Source organism: Ranitomeya variabilis, chromosome 7 (genome assembly GCF_051348905.1).
Source record: "Ranitomeya variabilis isolate aRanVar5 chromosome 7, aRanVar5.hap1, whole genome shotgun sequence".
In the NCBI taxonomy this organism is placed as follows: domain Eukaryota; kingdom Metazoa; phylum Chordata; class Amphibia; order Anura; family Dendrobatidae; genus Ranitomeya; species Ranitomeya variabilis.
The window spans coordinates 19,723,712-19,747,204 of record NC_135238.1 but is presented as its reverse complement, the minus strand read 5'-3'; the positions used below and the strand labels follow the sequence as shown (position 1 = coordinate 19,747,204).

The 23,493-nt window shown below is 41.4% G+C and overlaps 1 protein-coding gene across 5 annotated transcripts in view; it reads left to right on the top strand.

Annotated features, from left to right (window-relative positions):
* CACNA1H (calcium voltage-gated channel subunit alpha1 H) overlaps window positions 1–23,493 on the top strand; it is a 417,575-nt gene that overhangs the window by 9,328 nt on the left and 384,754 nt on the right. For 4 of the 5 annotated variants that reach the window (XM_077274377.1, XM_077274373.1, XM_077274378.1 and 1 more), the window contains exon 1: window positions 20,096–20,495. The exons of the other annotated variant lie outside the window; for it this stretch is intronic. The gene's annotated coding sequence lies outside the window, so the exon portion shown is untranslated. Of the gene's footprint in view, window positions 1–20,095; window positions 20,496–23,493 lie in introns of those variants that run through there. 5 annotated transcript variants of the gene reach the window in all.

Below are 23,493 nucleotides of genomic sequence, written 5' to 3'. Positions count from 1 at the left end.
GAGCGCAGATGGAAAAGATCCCACTCCAACGAGCACTTCATAGCATTCAAACAGTCCCTCACTACTTTCAAGACCACACTCACAACAGCAAAACAAACCTACTTCTCATCTCTCATATCCTCCCTGTCTCACAACCCTAAACAGTTATTCAACACCTTCAATTCTCTCCTCCATCCCCCAGCACCTCCTCCCTCCCCACTCATCTCAGCTGAAGACTTTGCCTCATTTTTCAAGCAGAAGATTGCTAACATCAGAGACAGTTTTGGTCAACAACCCCAAGAGCCCTTCCTCCCAACTACCCAGCCCTCCACCTCCAAAACCAACTTCTCCACCATTACAGAAGATCGACTCTCCACTCTACTCTCAAGATCACATCTCACCACCTGTGCACTTGACCCGCTCCCATCCCACCTCATCCCAAACCTCACCACAATCTTCATCCCAACCCTAACCCATTTCTTCAACCTATCACTAACAACTGGTGTTCTACCCTCAAGCTTTAAACATGCCACCATCACACCTGTCCTCAAAAAGCCCTCTCTTGATCCATCCTCTGTATCTAGCTATCGCCCTATATCACTTCTCCCTTATGCCTCCAAACTACTGGAACAACACGTCTACCTTGAACTGTCCTCCCATCTCTCTTCTTGCTCCCTCTTCGACCGCTTACAATCTGGCTTCCGCTCACACTATTCCACTGAAACTGCCCAAACTAAGGTCACCAATGACCTATTAACCGCCAAGACCAAGCGACACTACTCTATCCTCCTCCTCGACCTGTCGGCTGCCTTTGACACAGTGGACCATTCCCTATTATTACAGACCCTCTCATCCCTTGGCATCACAGACTTGGCCCTATCCTGGATCTCATCATACCTAACAGACCGGACATTCAGCGTCTCCCACTCACACACCACCTCCTCACCTCGCCCCCTATCTGTCGGAGTCCCACAAGGTTCAGTCCTTGGGCCCCTGCTCTTCTCCATTTACACCTTTGGCCTGGGACAGCTCATAGAATCTCATGGCTTCCAGTATCACCTCTATGCTGACGACACACAGATCTACATCTCTGGACCAGATATCACCTCCCTACTAACCAGAATCCCTCAATGTCTGTCCGCTATTTCATCCTTCTTCTCCGCTAGATTTCTGAAACTTAACATGGACAAAACAGAATTTATTGTCTTTCCCACATCTCACGCGACCCCCCCAACGAACCTATCCATTACAGTAAATGGCTGCCCACTCTCCCCAGTCCCACAAGCTCGCTGCCTCGGGGTAATCCTTGACGCTGATCTCTCTTTCAAACCACATATCCAAGCCCTTTCCCCTTCCTGCCACCTTCAACTCAAAAATATTTCACAGATCCATACATTCCTAAACCAAGAATCTGCAAAAACCCTAGTCCATGCCCTCATCATCTCCCGCCTCGACTACTGTAACCTCCTGCTCTGTGGCCTCCCCTCGAACACTCTCGCACCCCTCCAATCTATTCTAAACTCTGCTGCCCGACTAATCCACCTGTCCTCCCGCTATTCTCCGGCCTCTCCCCTCTGTCAATCCCTTCACTGGCTCCCCATTGCCCAGAGACTCCAGTACAAAACCCTAACCATGACATACAAAGCCATCCACAACCTGTCTCCTCCATACATCTGTGACCTCGTCTCCCGGGACTTACCTACACGCAACCTCCGATCCTCACAAGATCTCCTTCTCTACTCCCCTCTTATCTCCTCTTCCCACAATCGCATACAAGATTTCTCTCGCGCATCCCTCCCTACTCTGGGACTCTCTACCACAACACATCAGACTCTCGCCTACCATCGAAACCTTCAAAAAGAATCTGAAGACCCACCTCTTCCGACAAGCCTACAACCTGCAGTAACCACCGATCAACCAAACCACTGCACGACCAGCTCTACCCTCACCTACTGTATTCTCACCCATCCCTTGTAGATTGTGAGCCCTCGCGGGCAGGGTCCTCTCTCCTCCTGTACCAGTTATGACTTGTATTGTTTAAGATTATTGTACTTGTTTTTATTATGTATACCCTTCCTCACATGTAAAGCACCATGGAATAAATGGCGCTATAATAATAAAAAATAATAATAGATGATAGATAGATAATAGATACTATAGATTGATTTTAAAATTTCTATCTATATGTATTATCTAAAAATAAAATTAGCATAAAGCAATATAATAGGCATATAAAATAAATAATAAAAATAACACATAACGACAGGACACAATGGGGGAGCTAAAGGGAAATGTCTCAGCTGCAGGGGTCTTCTGTGTAATGTCCCTCATCGATTTCTGGCTAATTAATCACAAAGAGAAAGTGTCCCCGCTGCTCCGGATGCATCTCCTGTGATCAGGATAATTGGTATTGTCCAATTCTTAAACATTTCGTCCATATTCTCCAAATCAAATGGCAGATGTAATAAAGGAGAAGCAAGACTGCACCACTGAGAGCGAGGGGCCGGAGCAAACACAACTCAATGCTACAATCACAATAGAGAATGAGGCTATTAATACAACTGTGGAAATGCGGCAACATGAGTAACCAAATATAATCTTAATAACAATTCTCATACATTGGAGCAGTATCATAGTAGTTATATTCTTGTACATAGGAGCAGTATTATAGTAGTTATATTCTTGTATATAGGAGCAGTATTATAGTAGTTATATTCTTGTATATAGGAGCAGTATTATAGTAGTTATATTCTTTGTACATAGGAGCAGTATTATAGTAGTTATATGCTTGTACATAGGAGCAGTATTATAGTAGTTATATTCTTGTATATAGGAGCAGTATTATAGTAGTTATATTCTTGTATATAGGAGCAGTATTATAGTAGTTATATTCTTGTACATAGGAGCAGTATTATAGTAGTTATATGCTTGTACATAGGAGCAGTATTATAGTAGTTATATTCTTCTACATAGGAGCAGTATTATAGTAGTTATATTCTTGTACATAGGGGCAGTATTATAGTAGTTATATTCTTGTACATAGGAGCAGTATTATAGTAGTTATATTCTTGTATATAGGGGCAGTATTATAGTAGTTATATTCTTGTCCATAGAAGTATTAAAGTAGTTATATTCTTGTACATAGGGGCAGTATTATAGTAGTTATATTCTTGTACATAGGGGCAGTATTATAGTAGTTATATTCTTGTATATAGGGGCAGTATTATAGTAGTTATATTCTTGTCCATAGAAGTATTATAGTAGTTATATTCTTGTACATAGGGGCAGTATTATAGTAGTTATATTCTTGTACATAGGGGCAGTATTATAGTAGTTATATTCTTGTATATAGGAGCAGTATTATATTAGTTATATTCTTGTATATAGGAGCAGTATTATAGTAGTTATATTCTTGTACATAGGAGCAGTATTATAGTAGTTATTTTCTTGTACATAGGAGCAGTTTTATAGTAGTTATATTCTTGTACATAGGAGGCAGTATTATAGTAGATATATTCCTGTACATAGGGGCAGCATTATAGTAGTTATATTCCTGTACATAGGGGCAGTATTATAGTAGTTATATTCTTGTACATAGGGGGCAGTATTATAGCAGTTATATTCTTGTACATAGGGGAAGTATTATAGTAGTTATATTCTTGTACATAGGAGCAGTATTATAGTAGTTATATTCTTGTACATAGGGGCAGTATTATAGTAGTTATATTCTTGTACATAGGGGCTGTATTATAGTAGTTATATTCTTGTACATATGAGCAGTATTATAGTAGTTATATTCTTGTACATAGGGGGCAGTATTATAGCAGTTATATTCTTGTACATAGGGGCAGTATTATAGTAGTTATATTCTTGTACATAGGAGCAATATTATAGTAGTTATATTTTTGTGCATAGGAGCAGTATTATAGTAGTTATATTCTTGTACATAGGGGCAGTATTATAGTAGTTATATTCTTGTACATAGGAGCAGTATTATAGTAGTTATATTCTTGTACATAGGGGGCAGTATTATAGCAGTTATATTCTTGTACATAGGGGAAGTATTATAGTAGTTATATTCTTGTACATAGGAGCAGTATTATAGTAGTTATATTCTTGTACATAGGGGCAGTATTATAGTAGTTATATTCTTGTACATAGGGGCTGTATTATAGTAGTTATATTCTTGTACATATGAGCAGTATTATAGTAGTTATATTCTTGTACATAGGGGGCAGTATTATAGCAGTTATATTCTTGTACATAGGGGCAGTATTATAGTAGTTATATTCTTGTACATAGGAGCAATATTATAGTAGTTATATTTTTGTGCATAGGAGCAGTATTATAGTAGTTATATTCTTGCACATAGGAGCAGTATTATAGTAGTTATATTCTTGTACATAGGGGCAGTATTATAGTAGTTATATTCTTGTACATAGGAGCAGTATTATTGTAGTTATATTCTTGTACATAGGAGCAATATTATGGTAGTTATATTTTTGTGCATTGCAGCAGTATTATAGTAGTTATATTCTTGTACATAGGGGCAGTATTATATTAGTTATATTTTTGTACATAGGAGCAGTATTATAGTAGTTATATTCTTGTACATAGGGGGCAGTATTATAGTAGTTGTATTCTTGACATAGGAGCAGTATTATAGTAGTTATATTCTTGTACATAGGGGCAGTATTATAGTAGTTATATTCTTGTACATAGGAGCAGTATTATAGTAGTTATATTCTTGCACATAGGAGCAGTATTATAGTAGTTATATTCTTGTACATAGGGGCAGTATTATAGTAGTTATATTCTTGTACATAGGAGCAGTATTATTGTAGTTATATTCTTGTACATAGGAGCAATATTATGGTAGTTATATTTTTGTGCATTGGAGCAGTATTATAGTAGTTATATTCTTGTACATAGGGGCAGTATTATAGTAGTTATATTTTTGTACATAGGAGCAGTATTATAGTAGTTATATTCTTGTACATAGGGGGCAGTATTATAGTAGTTGTATTCTTGACATAGGAGCAGTATTATAGTAGTTATATTCTTGTACATAGGGGCAGTATTATAGTAGTTATATTCTTGTACATAGGAGCAGTATTATAGTAGTTATATTCTTGTATATAGGGGCAGTATTATAGTAGTTATATTCTTGTCCATAGAAGTATTAAAGTAGTTATATTCTTGTACATAGGGGCAGTATTATAGTAGTTATATTCTTGTACATAGGGGCAGTATTATAGTAGTTATATTCTTGTATATAGGGGCAGTATTATAGTAGTTATATTCTTGTCCATAGAAGTATTATAGTAGTTATATTCTTGTACATAGGGGCAGTATTATAGTAGTTATATTCTTGTACATAGGGGCAGTATTATAGTAGTTATATTCTTGTATATAGGAGCAGTATTATATTAGTTATATTCTTGTATATAGGAGCAGTATTATAGTAGTTATATTCTTGTACATAGGAGCAGTATTATAGTAGTTATTTTCTTGTACATAGGAGCAGTTTTATAGTAGTTATATTCTTGTACATAGGAGGCAGTATTATAGTAGATATATTCCTGTACATAGGGGCAGCATTATAGTAGTTATATTCCTGTACATAGGGGCAGTATTATAGTAGTTATATTCTTGTACATAGGGGGCAGTATTATAGCAGTTATATTCTTGTACATAGGGGAAGTATTATAGTAGTTATATTCTTGTACATAGGAGCAGTATTATAGTAGTTATATTCTTGTACATAGGGGCAGTATTATAGTAGTTATATTCTTGTACATAGGGGCTGTATTATAGTAGTTATATTCTTGTACATATGAGCAGTATTATAGTAGTTATATTCTTGTACATAGGGGGCAGTATTATAGCAGTTATATTCTTGTACATAGGGGCAGTATTATAGTAGTTATATTCTTGTACATAGGAGCAATATTATAGTAGTTATATTTTTGTGCATAGGAGCAGTATTATAGTAGTTATATTCTTGTACATAGGGGCAGTATTATAGTAGTTATATTCTTGTACATAGGAGCAGTATTATAGTAGTTATATTCTTGTACATAGGGGGCAGTATTATAGCAGTTATATTCTTGTACATAGGGGAAGTATTATAGTAGTTATATTCTTGTACATAGGAGCAGTATTATAGTAGTTATATTCTTGTACATAGGGGCAGTATTATAGTAGTTATATTCTTGTACATAGGGGCTGTATTATAGTAGTTATATTCTTGTACATATGAGCAGTATTATAGTAGTTATATTCTTGTACATAGGGGGCAGTATTATAGCAGTTATATTCTTGTACATAGGGGCAGTATTATAGTAGTTATATTCTTGTACATAGGAGCAATATTATAGTAGTTATATTTTTGTGCATAGGAGCAGTATTATAGTAGTTATATTCTTGCACATAGGAGCAGTATTATAGTAGTTATATTCTTGTACATAGGGGCAGTATTATAGTAGTTATATTCTTGTACATAGGAGCAGTATTATTGTAGTTATATTCTTGTACATAGGAGCAATATTATGGTAGTTATATTTTTGTGCATTGCAGCAGTATTATAGTAGTTATATTCTTGTACATAGGGGCAGTATTATATTAGTTATATTTTTGTACATAGGAGCAGTATTATAGTAGTTATATTCTTGTACATAGGGGGCAGTATTATAGTAGTTGTATTCTTGACATAGGAGCAGTATTATAGTAGTTATATTCTTGTACATAGGGGCAGTATTATAGTAGTTATATTCTTGTACATAGGAGCAGTATTATAGTAGTTATATTCTTGCACATAGGAGCAGTATTATAGTAGTTATATTCTTGTACATAGGGGCAGTATTATAGTAGTTATATTCTTGTACATAGGAGCAGTATTATTGTAGTTATATTCTTGTACATAGGAGCAATATTATGGTAGTTATATTTTTGTGCATTGGAGCAGTATTATAGTAGTTATATTCTTGTACATAGGGGCAGTATTATAGTAGTTATATTTTTGTACATAGGAGCAGTATTATAGTAGTTATATTCTTGTACATAGGGGGCAGTATTATAGTAGTTGTATTCTTGACATAGGAGCAGTATTATAGTAGTTATATTCTTGTACATAGGGGCAGTATTATAGTAGTTATATTCTTGTACATAGGAGCAGTATTATAGTAGTTATATTCTTGTACATAGAGGGCAGTGTTATAGTAGTTATATTCTTGTACATAGGAGCAGTATTATAGTAGTTATATTCTTGTACATAGGAGCAGTATTATAGTAGTTATATTCTTGTACATAGGGGCAGTATTATAGTAGTTATATTCTTGTACATGGGGCAGTACTATAGTAGTTATATTCTTGTACATAGGGGCAGCATTATAGTAGTTATATTCTTGTACATAGGGGGCAGTATTATAGTAGTTATATTCTTGTACATAGGAGCAGTATTATAGTAGTTATATTCTTGTACATGGGGCAGTACTATAGTAGTTATATTCTTGTACATAGGGGCAGCATTATAGTAGTTATATTCTTGTACATAGGGGGCAGTATTATAGAAATTATATTCTTGTACATAGGGGCAGTATTATAGTAGTTATATTCTTGTACATAGGAGCAATATTATAGTAGTTATATTTTTGTGCATAGGAGCAGTATTATAGTAGTTATATTCTTGTACATAGGGGCAGTATTATAGTAGTTATATTTTTGTACATAGGAGCAGTATTATAGTAGTTATATTCTTGTACATAGGGGGCAGTATTATAGTAGTTATATTCTCGACATAGGAGCAGTACTATAGTAGTTATATTCTTGTACATAGGGGCAGTATTATAGTAGTTATATTCTTGTACATAGGAGCAGTATTATAGTAGTTAAAGTCTTGTACATAGGGGCAGTATTATAGTAGTTACATTCTTGTATATAGGAGCAGTATTATAGTAGATATATTCTTGTACATAGAGGGCAGTGTTATAGTAGTTATATTCTTGTACATAGGAGCAGTATTATAGTAGTTAAATTCTTGTACATAGGGGCAGTATTATAGTAGTTATATTCTTGTACATAGGAGCAGTATTATAGTAGTTATATTCTTGTACATAGGAGCAGTATTATAGTAGTTATATTCTTGTACATAGGGGCAGTATTATAGCAGTTGTATTCTTGTACATAGAGGGAAGTATTATAGTAGTTATATTCTTGTACATAGGGACAGTATGATAGTAGTTATATTGTACATAGGGGCAGTTGTTATGACCCCAATGGCAGAGGGTCTCAGAAATAATTACTAAGTCTGCAAACACAAAAAACCAGCTCATAGGGCAGTGGTAACTGAGCTGACCATATATCTAATCCTAGCACCACAAATAGCAGCAGCCGGGGAACGTGCCTACGTTGGTTCTAGACGTCTCGCGCCAGCCGGAGAACTAACTAACCCTAGAAGGGAAAAGAAAGACCTTTCTTGCCTCCAGAGAAAAGACCCCAAAAGTTGGATACAAGCCCCCAACAAATAATAACGGTGAGGTAAGAGGAAAAGACAAACGTAAGAATGAGCTAGGTATTTAGCAAAGAGAGGCCCACTAGCTAATAGCAGAATATAGTAAGATGACTTATATGGTCAGCAAAAACCCTATCAAAATATCCACGCTGGATATTCAAGAACCCCCTGAACCGTCTAACGGCCCGGGGGGAGAACACCAGCCCCCTAGAGCTTCCAGCAAGGTCAGGAATCACATTTAGTACAAGCTGGACAAAAATGAGAGCAAGCAAATAACCAAAAAACAAAGAAGCAGGACTTAGCTTAATTTTGCACGAACCCGGACCAGCAGACAGGAGCAAACAGAAAGGATCTGATTACAACGATGCCAGGCACTGGACTAAGGATCCAGGAAGCTTATATAGCAACTCCCCTGGACTAACGACCCAGGTGGGTGCCAAACTGAGGAAAGACAATCCCAGAGTCATATCACTAGTAACCACAAGAGGGAGCCAAAAAGTCTAATTCACAACAGTACCCCTCCCCTTAAGGAGGGGTCACCGAACCCTCACCAAGACCACCAGGGCGATCAGGATGAGCAGCGTGAAAGGCACGAACTAAATCGGCCGCATGCACATCAGAGGCAACCACCCAGGAATTATCCTCCTGACCATAGCCCTTCCACTTGACCAGATACTGAAGCCTCCGTCTGGAGAGACGAGAATCCAAGATCTTCTCCACCACGTACTCCAACTCGCCCTCAACCAACACCGGAGCAGGAGGCTCAACAGAAGGAACCACAGGTACAACGTACCGCCGCAACAAAGACCTATGGAACACGTTGTGAATGGCAAACGACACCGGAAGATCCAAGCGAAAGGACACAGGATTAAGGATTTCCAATATCTTGTAAGGACCGATGAAGCGAGGCTTAAATTTAGGAGAGGAGACCTTCATCGGAACAAATCGAGAAGACAGCCATACCAAATCCCCAACACGAAGTCGGGGACCCACACCGCGGCGGCGGTTGGCAAAACGCTGAGCCTTCTCCTGTGACAACTTTAAGTTGTCCACCACATGATTCCAGATCTGCTGCAACCTATCCACCACAGAATCTACCCCAGGACAGTCAGAAGGCTCCACATGTCCCGAGGAAAAACGAGGGTGGAAACCAGAGTTGCAGAAAAATGGCGAAACCAAAGTAGCGGAACTAGCCCGATTATTAAGGGCAAACTCAGCCAATGGCAAGAAGGTCACCCAATCATCCTGATCTGCCGAAACAAAACACCTCAAATAAGCCTCCAGAGTCTGATTAGTTCGCTCCGTTTGTCCATTAGTCTGAGGATGAAAGGCAGACGAAAACGACAAATCAATGCCCATCCTAGCACAAAAGGATCGCCAGAACCTGGAAACAAACTGGGATCCTCTGTCAGACACAATATTCTCAGGAATGCCATGTAAACGAACCACATTCTGAAAGAACACAGGAACCAGATCGGAAGAGGAAGGCAGCTTAGGGAAAGGCACCAAATGGACCATTTTAGAAAAGCGATCACACACCACCCAGATGACAAACATGCCCTGAGACACCGGGAGATCTGAAATGAAATCCATGGAAATGTGTGTCCAAGGCCTCTTCGGGACAGGCAAGGGCAAGAGCAACCCGCTGGCACGAGAACAGCAAGGCTTAGCTCGAGCACAAGTCCCACAGGACTGCACAAATGACCGCACATCCCGTGACAAGGAAGGCCACCAAAAGGACCTAGCCACCAGATCTCTGGTGCCAAAAATTCCCGGATGCCCTGCCAACACCGAGGAATGAACCTCGGAAATGACTCTGCTGGTCCACTTATCAGGAACAAACAGTCTGTCAGGTGGACAAGAGTCAGGTCTACCAGCCTGAAATCTCTGCAACACACGTCGCAAATCGGGAGAAATGGCCGACAAGATAACTCCCTCTTTAAGAATACCAACTGGTTCTGCGACTCCAGGAGAGTCAGGCACAAAGCTCCTTGAAAGAGCATCAGCCTTCACATTCTTTGAACCTGGTAAATACGAGACCACAAAGTCAAAACGGGAGAAAAACAATGACCAGCGGGCCTGTCTAGGATTCAGGCGTTTAGCAGACTCGAGATACATCAAATTTTTGTGATCAGTCAAGACCACCACACGATGCTTAGCACCCTCGAGCCAATGACGCCACTCCTCAAATGCCCACTTCATGGCCAGCAACTCCCGATTGCCAACATCATAATTCCGCTCAGCAGGCGAAAACTTCCTAGAGAAGAAAGCACATGGTCTCATTACCGAGCAACCAGGGCCTCTCTGCGACAAAACGGCCCCTGCCCCAATCTCAGAAGCATCCATTTCGACCTGAAAGGGAAGTGAGACATCAGGCTGGCACAAAACAGGCGCCGAAGTAAACCTGCGCTTCAACTCTTGGAACGCCTCCACGGCTGCAGGAGCCCAGTTAGCAACATCAGAACCTTTCTTGGTCATATCCGTCAAAGGTTTAACAACGCTAGAAAAATTAGCGATAAAACGATGGTAGAAGTTAGCAAAACCCAAGAACTTCTGAAGACTCTTAACTGACGTGGGTTGAGTCCAATCATGAATAGCTCGGACCTTGACTGGGTCCATCTCCACAGCAGAAGGGGAAAAAATAAACCCCAAAAAGGGAACCTTCTGTACTCCAAAGAGACACTTTGAGCCCTTAACAAACAAAGCATTCTCACACAAAACCTGAAACACCATCCTGACCTGCTCCACATGTGAGTCCCAATCTTCAGAGAAAACCAGAATATCATCCAGATAAACAATCATAAATTTATCCAGATACTTCCGGAAAATATCATGCATAAAGGACTGAAACACTGAGGGAGCATTAGAGAGCCCAAAAGGCATCACCAAGTACTCAAAATGACCTTCGGGCGTATTAAATGCTGTCTTCCATTCATCTCCTTGCTTAATGCGCACAAGGTTGTACGCACCACGAAGATCTATCTTGGTGAACCACTTGGCACCTTTAATCCGGGCAAACAAGTCCGACAACAGAGGCAAAGGATACTGAAATTTAACAGTGATTTTATTCAGAAGCTGATAGTCAATACAAGGTCTCAAAGATCCATCCTTCTTGGCCACAAAAAAGAATCCCGCACCAAGAGGGGAAGAGGATGGACGGATATGCCCCTTCTCCAGAGACTCCTTGATATACGAACGCATTGCGGCATGCTCAGGTACAGACAGATTAAATAGTCTTCCCTTAGGAAATTTACTACCTGGAATCAAATTTATGGCGCAGTCACAGTCCCTATGAGGAGGCAGAGCACTGGACCTGGACTCGCTGAATACATCCTGATAATCAGACAAATACTCAGGAACTTCCGAAGGAGTAGAGGAAGCAATAGACACCGGCGGGGAATCAGCATGAATTCCCTGACAGCCCCAACTTGACACAGACATTGCCTTCCAATCCAAGACTGGATTGTGGGTCTGTAACCATGGCAGACCCAAAACGACCAAATCATGCATTTTATGCAGAACAAGAAAACGAATCACCTCCCGAAGTTCAGGAGTCATGCACATGGTTACCTGCGTCCAAAACTGCGGTTTATTTTCCGCCAATGGCGTAGCATCAATACCTCTAAGAGGAATAGGATTTACCAACGGTTCAAGAACAAAACCACAGCGCTTGGCAAATGACAGATCCATAAGACTCAGGGCAGCACCTGAATCCACAAACGCCATAACAGGGTAAGAAGACAATGAGCAAATTAAAGTCACAGACAAAATAAATTTAGGTTGCAAATTACCAATGGTGACAGGACTAACAACCCTTGTAAGGCGTTTAGAGCATGCTGATATAACATGTGTAGAATCACATCTATACATCACATCTAGACGTCTATGATTTTTCCGCTCATTTCTAGTCTGAATTCTATCACATTGCATTAAATCAGGTGTTTGTTCAGACAACACCACCAGAGGATTAGCGGTTTTGCGCTCCCGCAAACGCCGGTCAATTTGAATAGCCAGCGCCATGGAATCATTCAGACTTGTAGGAATGGGGAAACCCACCATCACATTCTTAATGGCTTCAGAAAGGCCATTTCTGAAATTTGCGGCCAGAGCACACTCATTCCACTGAGTAAGCACGGACCATTTCCGAAATTTTTGGCAATACACTTCAGCTTCATCCTGGCCCTGAGAAATAGCCAGCAAGGCTTTTTCTGCCTGAACTTCAATATTGGGTTCCTCGTAAAGCAATCCGAGCGCCAGAAAAAACGCATCAATATTTGCCAATGCCGGATCTCCTGGCGCTAGCGAGAAAGCCCAATCCTGAGGGTCGCCCCGTAAAAAAGAGATAACAATTTTAACTTGCTGAGCTGAATCTCCAGATGAACGGGGTCTCAGAGATAGAAACAATTTACAATTATTCCTGAAATTCCTAAACTTAAATCGGTCTCCAGAAAACAGTTCAGGAATAGGTATTTTAGGTTCAGACATAGGACTACTGGTAACAAAATCTTGTATGCCCTGCACACGAGCAGCAAGCTGGTCTACACTTGTAATCAAGGTCTTGACATTCATGTCTGCAGCAAGCACAAGCCACTCAGAGGTAAAGGGGAGGAAGAGAGGAAAAAAAAAAAAAACAACTCAGAATTTCCTTTCTTATAATCCCACTTCAGCAATGCATAAACATTCAATGTTGGCCTGGCATACTGTTATGACCCCAATGGCAGAGGGTCTCAGAAATAATTACTAAGTCTGCAAACACAAAAAAAACAGCTCATAGGGCAGTGGTAACTGAGCTGACCATATATCTAATCCTAGCACCACAAATAGCAGCAGCCGGGGAACGTGCCTACGTTGGTTCTAGACGTCTCGCGCCAGCCGGAGAACTAACTAACCCTAGAAGGGAAAAGAAAGACCTTTCTTGCCTCCAGAGAAAAGACCCCAAAAGTTGGATACAAGCCCCCAACAAATAATAACGGTGAGGTAAGAGGAAAAGACAAACGTAAGAATGAGCTAGGTATTTAGCAAAGAGAGGCCCACTAGCTAATAGCAGAATATAGTAAGATGACTTATATGGTCAGCAAAAACCCTATCAAAATATCCACGCTGGATATTCAAGAACCCCCGAACCGTCTAACGGCCCGGGGGGAGAACACCAGCCCCCTAGAGCTTCCAGCAAGGTCAGGAATCACATTTAGTACAAGCTGGACAAAAATGAGAGCAAGCAAATAACCAAAAAACAAAGAAGCAGGACTTAGCTTAATTTTGCACGAACCCGGACCAGCAGACAGGAGCAAACAGAAAGGATCTGATTACAACGATGCCAGGCACTGGACTAAGGATCCAGGAAGCTTATATAGCAACTCCCCTGGACTAACGACCCAGGTGGGTGCCAAACTGAGGAAAGACAATCCCAGAGTCATATCACTAGTAACCACAAGAGGGAGCCAAAAAGTCTAATTCACAACAAGCAGTATTATAGTAGTTATATTCTTGTACATGGGGCAGTACTATAGTAGTTATATTCTTGTACATAGGGGCAGCATTATAGTAGTTATATTCTTGTGCATAGGGTGCAGTATTATAGTAGTTATATTCTTGTACATAGGAGCAGTATTATAGCAGTTATATTCTTGTACATAGGGGCAGTATTATAGTAGTTATATTCCTGTACATGGGGCAGTACTATAGTAGTTATATTCTTGTACATAGGGGCAGCATTTTTGTAGGTATTTTCTTGTTACAACAGATTTGTTCAGGAGAGGATGAGGCACATATACGATAATACATTGGGGTGATTTTAGTCTTCACTTTCTAGTAATACTCTAGAGTAATCTAATTGTCAATGATCCGTCTCCTCCGGAGCAGCGCTCTTTGTGACTGTGATATAAAATACAAATTCTATTTCCCTTCAGCTGATCACAGAAAACACCTCGCTGACCAGGGGCCATCATTACTCGTGTGCACAAGTGGGCAGAAAAAAACATTTACTTACAATTTTTGGGTGTAAGGCTCGTTTTGAGTTTGCCAAAATGTGGGAGACTCCCCAAATGTATGGCGGAAGGTGCTGTGGTTAGATAAGACCAAAATTGAACTTTGTGGCCGTCAATGTAAATGCTATGTCTGGTGCCAAACCAACACAGCTCATCACCCCAAGAACACCATCCCCACAGTGAAACATGGTGAGGGCAGCATCATGCTGTGGGGATGTTTTTTGGCAGCAGGTGCAGGGAAAATGGTTCGAGCTGAGGGGAAGATGGCTGGTGTGAAATTCAGGGATATGCTTGAGCAAAACCTTTTCTAGACTGTCAATGATTTGAGACTGGGACGGAGGTTCACCTTCCAACAAGACAATGACCCAAAGCAACACTTGAGTGGTGTAAGGGGAAACATGTAAATATTTGGGAGTGGCCGATTCAAAGCCTTTAGCAAAAATCCCAGTGACAAGATGTGGAAAGCTCATAGAGACTTTTGCCAAAGCGTCTTGCAGCTGTAATTGCTGCAAAAGGAGGCTCTACAAAGTACAAAGTACTGACTTTAGGGGGGGGGCGAGGGGGTGAATACTTATGCGCATTAAAGTTTTCAGTTTTTTGTCCTACTCATTGTTTGCTTCACAATAAAAAGAAAACCAAATGTTCACAGTTGTAGGAATGTTCTGTACATGGACTGATGCAAACCCTAAAAAAAAAGTGAAATTCCAGTTTGTGATGTAGCAATACATGAAAAATGCAAAGGGGGTGAACACTTTCACAAGCCACGGTATATAGGACTGTGGCTGGAATTATCATAGTGTTTAGAAAGACAAACATATAATAATGCCAGTGACAGTCCTGTATGATACTGCCAGCAATAGGGACCCCTAAAATAATGTCTGATATAGCGATCATATAATAGTGCCGACCACAGTGCCCATATAATAGTGCCAACTATACTGCCCATATAATAGTGCCGATCACAGTGTCCATATAATAGTGCCAACTATACTGCCCATATAATAGTGCCAACCACAGTGCCCATATAATAGTGCCAACTATAGTGCCCATATAATAGTGCCAACCGCGGTGCCTATATAATAGTGCCAGCTATAGTGCCCATATAGTAGTGCCGACCACATTGACCATATACCGTAATAGTTCCAACTACAGTGCCCATATAATAGTGACGACTACAGTGCACATATAATAGTGCCAGCTATAGTGCCCATATAACAGTGCCAGCTATAGTGCCCATATAATAGTTCCAACTACAGTGCTCATATAATAGTGACGACTACAGTGCACATATAACAGTGCCAGCTATAGTGCCCATATAACAGTGCCAGCTATAGTGCACATATAACAATGCCAGCTATAGTGCCCATATAACAGTTCCAATTACAGTGCTCATATAAGTGACGACTACAGTGCACATATAATAGTGCCGACCACAGTGCACATATAATAGTGCCAGCTATAGTACCCATATAACAGTGCCAGTTATAGTGCCCATATAATAGTGCCAACTACAGTGCTCATATAATAGTGGCGACTACAGTGCACATATAATAGTGCCAGCTATAGTGCCCATATAACAGTGCCAGCTATAGTGCCCATATAATAGTGCCAACTACATTGCCCATATAATAGTACCGACCACAGTGCTCATATAATAGTACCAACTACTTCTCCATTACCTGCATATAGGAACGCCAGTACAGTATGTACAATGGTGTCTGTGCACAAGACCCGCTAGTGCCTGACATAGAGACCACGTGGTAGTTGCCTCGGTGCCACTGTAATATAGAGCGACTCGGAACGCTCTGTTCATTCAGACATGATCTGCTTATTCCTTTTATCTATAGTTCATGCTTACCGCTTGTCTCATCAGCCGCTGCACTGTCCCACATCCATGCTTTACACTGCAGCTCTGCCTGGTTAGATTGGCTGCTGCCTAATGAGCAGAAGCCTACCGGAAAGAATGATGCCATTTACTTACATACTGAGGCGCCACCTGGTGTACAACTCTGAAGAGGTGAATGCTGGTGGTCACACATGCTCAGTCACTCTCCTTCCTGCCAGCTCTCTGCACAGTGATCTTTCATTTACTGCAGGACAGTCAATAGGAATAGTTTTCTGCCCGCTTGTCAGGACCGGAGCAGAGAGAGCCTCTGCAGTATAATAGTAGAATAGCTGAAAAGACTCCTTCTGTAGGGGAAATAAGAAAGAACCATAGTGTTAGCTTCCAGAGGGGGAAGGAGACTGATTCTGTTAGAATAACACTGAAAAAAACTACTTATATTAATAGCCTTTTTTTTCAACTTTTCGATCCCCTTTAACTTTGGACTTTCAGTAACGGACATCTCAACCCCCACTATCATCATGCCCCCATTAACACTTTGATTAGTCATTTACTGGAGTTCTGGGGGCAAGTTACTGGATGGAATCTTACAGGCAATGCTCCATGGGAAAAAATCTGCATATTAACAAAGCGAGCAAGTCCCAGACAGCATTGAAGCCACCTAGTGGACAAAAAATTGTCAAATCCACCGTATTTCACTGAGACATTTTAAAGTGTGGAAAATGCCCGAATCCAAGATTAAGTAGGAGCTGATGGCTATTGGCTATAGTGGTGCGGTAAAGGGTTAAGTCATGCATATCCTGTAAAATTCATTTACGCCGTCCATGAAGTTTCACAAGACTATGTCTGTAATGTACATTAAAAATCTAATTTCCAGCTTTTCCGGTCTAAGCCTCCGTTCGATGACTCCCATCATCCGATAGCAGTGTAATAACCCTTCGCTAGCGGATTAGGTGCATTCAGCGAATCCCATCCAGATGTCACTGATGAGCAGTGCAGGGGTTAATGTAAGGAGCTTAGCGGGATGCTGCTGCCGCTGCTTTCACACTGCTGTCCTCAGTCTGCGGAGATGTGAGATCTGGTAATGAGCGCTGCAGCTGCTGGATGAGGAATTAACCTCATCCTGGACTATCCTGCAGGCTGCCGGCCAATGAGCCACGGTGCAAGAACCATGGGATGCAGGATCCAACTATGATGTCAATTATAGCAGAAGTCTCCTCATGTGGGACAAAGTGGTCTTTGGGGTTCTGAGGCCCAGGTATTGTCCCCATGGAGGTGCCACCTCTTTGACGTGTCCTACAGAACCTGTATTGAATATAAAGGACAAAGTGGCCTTTTGAGGTTCTCAGGTCTTGGTATTGTCTCCATGGAGGTGCCACCTCTTTGATGTGTCCTACAGAACATGTATTGATTATTTTGGACAAAGTGGCCCTTTGGGGTTCTCAGGTCCTGGTATTGTGCCCATGGAGGTGCCACCTCTTTGACGTGTCCTACAGAAGCTATGTTGATTATATGGGACAAAGTGGCCTTTTGGGGTTCTCAGGTCCTGGTATTGTGCCCATGGAGGTGCCACCTCTTTGACGTGTCCTACAGAAGCTATGTTGATTATATGGGACAAAGTGGCCTTTTGGGGTTCTCAGGTCCTAGTATTGTCCCCATGGAGGTGCCACCTCTTTGACGTGTCCTACAGAAGTTATGTTGATTATATGGGTAAAAGTGGCCTTTTGTGGTTCCAAGGTCCTGGTTTTGTCTCCATGGAGGTGCCACCTTTTTGATGTGTCCCACAGAACGTGTATTGATTATATGCAACAAAGTGATGTTTTGAGGTTCTCAGGTCCTGGCATTGTTACCATGGAGGTGCCACCTCTTTGACGTGTCCTACAGAGCATGTATTGATTATATGGGACAATGTAGTCTTTTGGGGTTCTCAGGTCATGGTATTGTCCTCATGAAGGGGCCACCTCTTTGTTGTCTCTTACAGAACCTGCATTGACAATATGAGACAAAGTGGCCCTTTGGAGTTTTCAGGTCCCGGTATTGTCCCCATGGAGATGCCACCTCTCTGACATCTCTTCCAGAAGCCATATTGATTGTCACTCAGCTTTCCCAAAAAAACATATATCAATCAGACTGATGACTGTGGGGGCTGCAGGCCAATCAGTCATATTGCTAAAATTATAAATTAGGAGCTGCAGTCCCTATAGAAGACCCCCAGTGTGATGTCAGCTATAGCATTAGTCTCATGGGACAAAGTGGCCTTTTGGGTTCTCATGTCACCATACTGTCCCCATGGAGGTGCCACCTCTTTGACATCTCCTACAAAAGCCGTATTGATTGTCACCCAGTTTTCCCAGAAGCAGATATCAGTGAGACTGATGACTACGAGGGGGCAGGGCCGTCTAATAGATTAAGGGGGTCTTTTGCATTGTACATGAGCAGTTGTTGTGTAATTCCCCCGCCATGTGCTGAGCCAGGCTAATTGTGCGACTTTCCGACCTTGTGCACAGGGAGATCTGTCATTATTCCAGCCTGCCTTGTTTATCCTCGGAGAATATGAGGCTGCCCCGAAGGTGGGGAGGGTGGGCTCGCTGTCACTTCTTCATCACTAAGGTCAGCGGAGCTGCAGCTGCAGCAGAACCTCACCTGTCCATCAACATCCTCCCTACCTTATACATCAGCTCCATGACTGAGGGACATCAGATTTTATTGGGACCCCACAATAATGTGGGGCTGGCCACTCGGGGTGACACCTCTCCATATTTAATTTTACGGCATATGGATGTGATAGAGGGGGAAAGGTGAGACCCCCACTTACTAGATGGGTGATGGGGGTTCTGCAAAAGATCGTACGTGGAAGACTGGGTGTGCCATGAATTTAATTCTATGGGCACCACATAATAAAATATGGTCAGGCCATGAGTAGATTAACATCCAGGGTATTTTTCCATGGCAGATTTGGCAAAATATGGTCTGCGGGTTTCACCCTTTGCATAGAATCTACTACGGCCAAATCTGCAGCAGAAAAATACGCCACTTATATCATTCCCCAATTTTTTTCAGCTTACTTTGTCATTTTAGTCCATGACGATGTTTATAAGAATAGTAATAATGTCATTTTATATTTGATAAACAATGACAACATATTAAATATAAATAATACTAAATAATAAATATATAACAATAAATACAATTAGATAAATAATAAAGTTACATCATTATAGAAAAAAATACAAACAAGAATAAAATATTACATAAAAAATATATAATAAATATTGAAAATAATTCATAAGCCTAAACATAAACGATTGAAAAAGAATAATGAAAACTAATGCAAATGATAGGAAATGCTGGTAAATAATGAGAAAGCAGAAAACACGGGAACAATAGTAATAAAGTAACACTGACGATGCAGGATCCTATAGGCTGAGGATGGCACTCCTGGCTGGCACATGTGTCTGCATGGTGACAGTCCCCAGCTGCCCTCACCTTTAGGGGATGAGACAATGTGAGAACACATGTTCTCACCTGAGCCCCCCTGGGGGCGGGAGAGGAGGGCAGACTGATTTAGGGTGAGGTTGGAGAGGGGTTAGTGCCCCAATACTCTACCCTCCATGCAGAGGTGTCCTGCTCTTAAAGCTGCACCTCTCCAGCAGCAGCAGCATCCCCCTCCTCCTCCTCCTCCTCTGTGCCCACCTCCCCTAGCTCTCCTCCTCTCCTCCCTCCCTCATCCCTAGTTGTGCTTTCTCTCCTCCCTCCTGGTACATGAGTACAAGTTTCCTGCTCAGTTCTGTTAAGGCTTTGCTGGGATGAGGAGTGAATGCTTTCCCTACTGCAAAGAGCTTAAACTCCAAGTTACCCACATCCCCCCATCCTGATCCAAGACCCCCCAGTACCACCACCTCTAACATCACCTGAACTCACTGGATCAAGAAGAAGAACCTTTTTTTGGATTGTTCTGGATTTACCAACCCTTGGATTGTACTCATCAGGGCACACACCCTGCCCACTTACATCCCACCTGGAGCCCCCTACCATCTTTGGATATACACCTTTATTGGCTCTCAGAGGGGGGACTTCTTACCCCTTCCTCCACCCCCTTATTATTACTTTGGGATTTCATGTAAAAGTGGAAGTGAGCGATGCTTTTGGGAAGCCAGGATTCCGTTAAATTAAGGTAAGGACACCATTGGCACTAGATGGGTGCCCATCACACTGTAGGGTCACTCCCTGGAGGTTTTATCATAGGTTCCACTCTCTTTTGGTGATCAGGCACCCAGTGTTTGGGCTACCATCAGCCATAGAACTAAGAGGGAGGGCTGGGTACCTTTAACTCCAATGGTGCCAGGTGGCACCTGTTCCATTTTGCACCAAGCTTTTGGGGTGGATTAGGACTTTTAACCCTTATACTGCTGTGTGACACCTAAGTGGATCATCATCAAGTGCTATTGGACGATTGGGTGAGTGCGAGCGTTTAACCCTTGTGTTTGAGTTACCATCACCCAATACTATGGGACCATAGTAGTAGTATATGTGATTTGTGTTTTTGGGGTACCATTATCAAAAGCTGGCAATCAGCTAGGGTGGGTAAGGTCTTTTAACACTAGGGGTGCTGAGTTGCACCTTTGTTTTTGGGTTGCCACCATCATGGAAAGCTGTGGATCTGGTAGGGTGGGTAAAGTTCTCTTGATGGCACCTGGTCATAAAAGGTGTCTCAAGTCCCTAACAGGTGCTCCTGGGTGGGCAACTCTAGTTTTGGGGGGTATCTTTTTTTTAACCCTTTACAGAAAGAACCCTGAAGTTTCAGGGTTGGATATGGATCATTAACCCTTTCGATCCATGGCATGACCAGGGGAGATGGCAATCGATACTAATGTGGAAGGAGATAGAATGTTGGTTTGTTGAAGATGATACATTGTATCCTGTTATTGGGAAGGGAGGTCATTAATTGGTTAATAGAGCGTCATCATTGCCAGTAAAGGGTCTGGGATTTTATGTAAGCCTTAAGTTAACTTATTTAGCATGCACATATGTTGTACCCCAGCAAAGGCACATCAGGAACCAATTCCCTCTCCCCAGCCCTGCTCAAGTCTTCAGCCTGTTTTTCACTTTTCACAAACACATCTCTTCCTAATTTGGGCACAGGCAATCATTATAAGCCTTCATCTAACAGGGCAATGGCCAAAAGCAGCTTGGGATATATTGTATGTATAGTATGTGTCTACTGTACATTGGCCGTCTGTAAACTGTATACATTACATAGCTCGCCTGTGCATACTCAGCGCTGTTCAGACAGCATGTGCTATATGATCTATAGGGTCATTATAAATATATGACCGTAATATGTACACAGGTATACACTCTGCATCGCATCTGCCCATACATCATGTGTACATTGTATATGCTGCGCTGTATATTCATATTTCATAGCGATATTCTTTGTATACATTACACATTGTCTCTGTCTGGGCAAAGATACTGGATAATATATGGGAGGGATTGTATATACATCCCTTGGTGCTGTATACTGTGGCCAATGAGATATTCTGAGCCTAGAAACCTCTAAGTAGGGTACGGGGTCGGTATATTGGCCACATGTCTGTACCCTTTAAGGACCACTTGTGATGGGCACCATATGCTCAAGGCTTGTTAGAGGGAATGATTACATTTCTATAGAAATTAAGCCTCCCAAAGTGGAAGGTGTTCCTGCCAGGCAGGAATTGGCATGACTATCAGGGAGTGCCCGCTGCCAGACAAAGAGCCTCAGATACTTTTCTTTTTGCCATGCAGAAATCATTTTCATTGATCAGATGCAGAAAATCCCTTTGAATTAATAGTAATTTGGGGACAGCATGATGGGCATGGCACATGTCTCCTATGGAGGGAGCCCCATTATACCACCCTTATGGATTATTACATTACAGGCTTCCATGCACTTCTCCCAATTGTACTGTCTCATCTGTGGGATCCCTCAATAATCTCTCCCATTGTCTTCTTTCTGCCCTTGTCTTGATATGTTCCTTGAAATGTATGGTCCTCCCTACCACCTCTTTCTTCTTTGTACCATCTGTTTATTACTGATATATATTTTCTTGACATTTTCTACTTCCTTTATTCTTCTCACTGGATTTTAATGCTTGGTCAATGCTGATTTTGGACACAGTTTAGGAAATTGCAGGTTCTTCTTGGTAGAACGGTGAAGCCTTCTCAATGGGGAAGGGTGGACCAAGAATTTTCAGAAACCTTGGCTTGGCTCGTGATTTAAGGTGTCAGTTACTCTTTTCTCCACTCATAATATGCATCAGCCATAATGTCCATCAACCAAAGATGTCCCTCAACCAAAGATGAGGAACCTTACTCTAGAATAAAAAGATGGAATACTTAAGTCTTCTTTCCTTTCAGCCGTTTCATCTTATTGATTATAAAGATTAGTTTAGACTCCCTAAGTAGTCCATTCCTGAAGGGCAAATCCACCATTAGTCATGAACTACTTGCAGGAACTGTAATGGTCTTCACCTTCCTAGCATCAGCTTGGGTGAAGACCATTACAGGTTCTGTACATAGTCCACTCCTGAAGGGCAAATCTACCTTGATGAGGAACCTTAAAGAAATTCTTATCATACAATAAAAATAAGGAATCCTCAATTCTTCTTTGCTTTCACCCTCTTCCTTCTCAAAATCAGCTTAAGTGAAGATCAACATAGACACCATTATAGGTCCTCTAACTAATCTGCTCCCGAAGAGCAAACCTACCTTTAGTCATATACTTCTTACAGAACCTCTAATGGTCTTCACCTTCCTATCATCAGCTTGGGTGAAGGCCTTTACAGGTCCTATATGTAGTCTACTCCTGAAGGGCAAATCTACCTTTAGTCATGGACTTATTACAGGATCTCAAATGGTCTTCACCTTCCTAAAATCAGCTTGGGTGAAGGCCTTTACAGGTCCTGTATGTAGTCTACTCCTGAAGGGCAACTCTACCTTTAGAAATGGACTTCTTACAGGACCTCAAATGGTCTTCACCTTCCTAAAATCAGTTTCAGTGAAGGCCTTTACAGGTCCTGTATGTAATCTACTCCTGAAGGGCAAATCTACCTTTAGTCTTGGACTTCTTACAGGACCTTAAATGGTCTTCACCTTCCTAAAATCAGTTTGAGTGAAGGCCTTTACAGGTC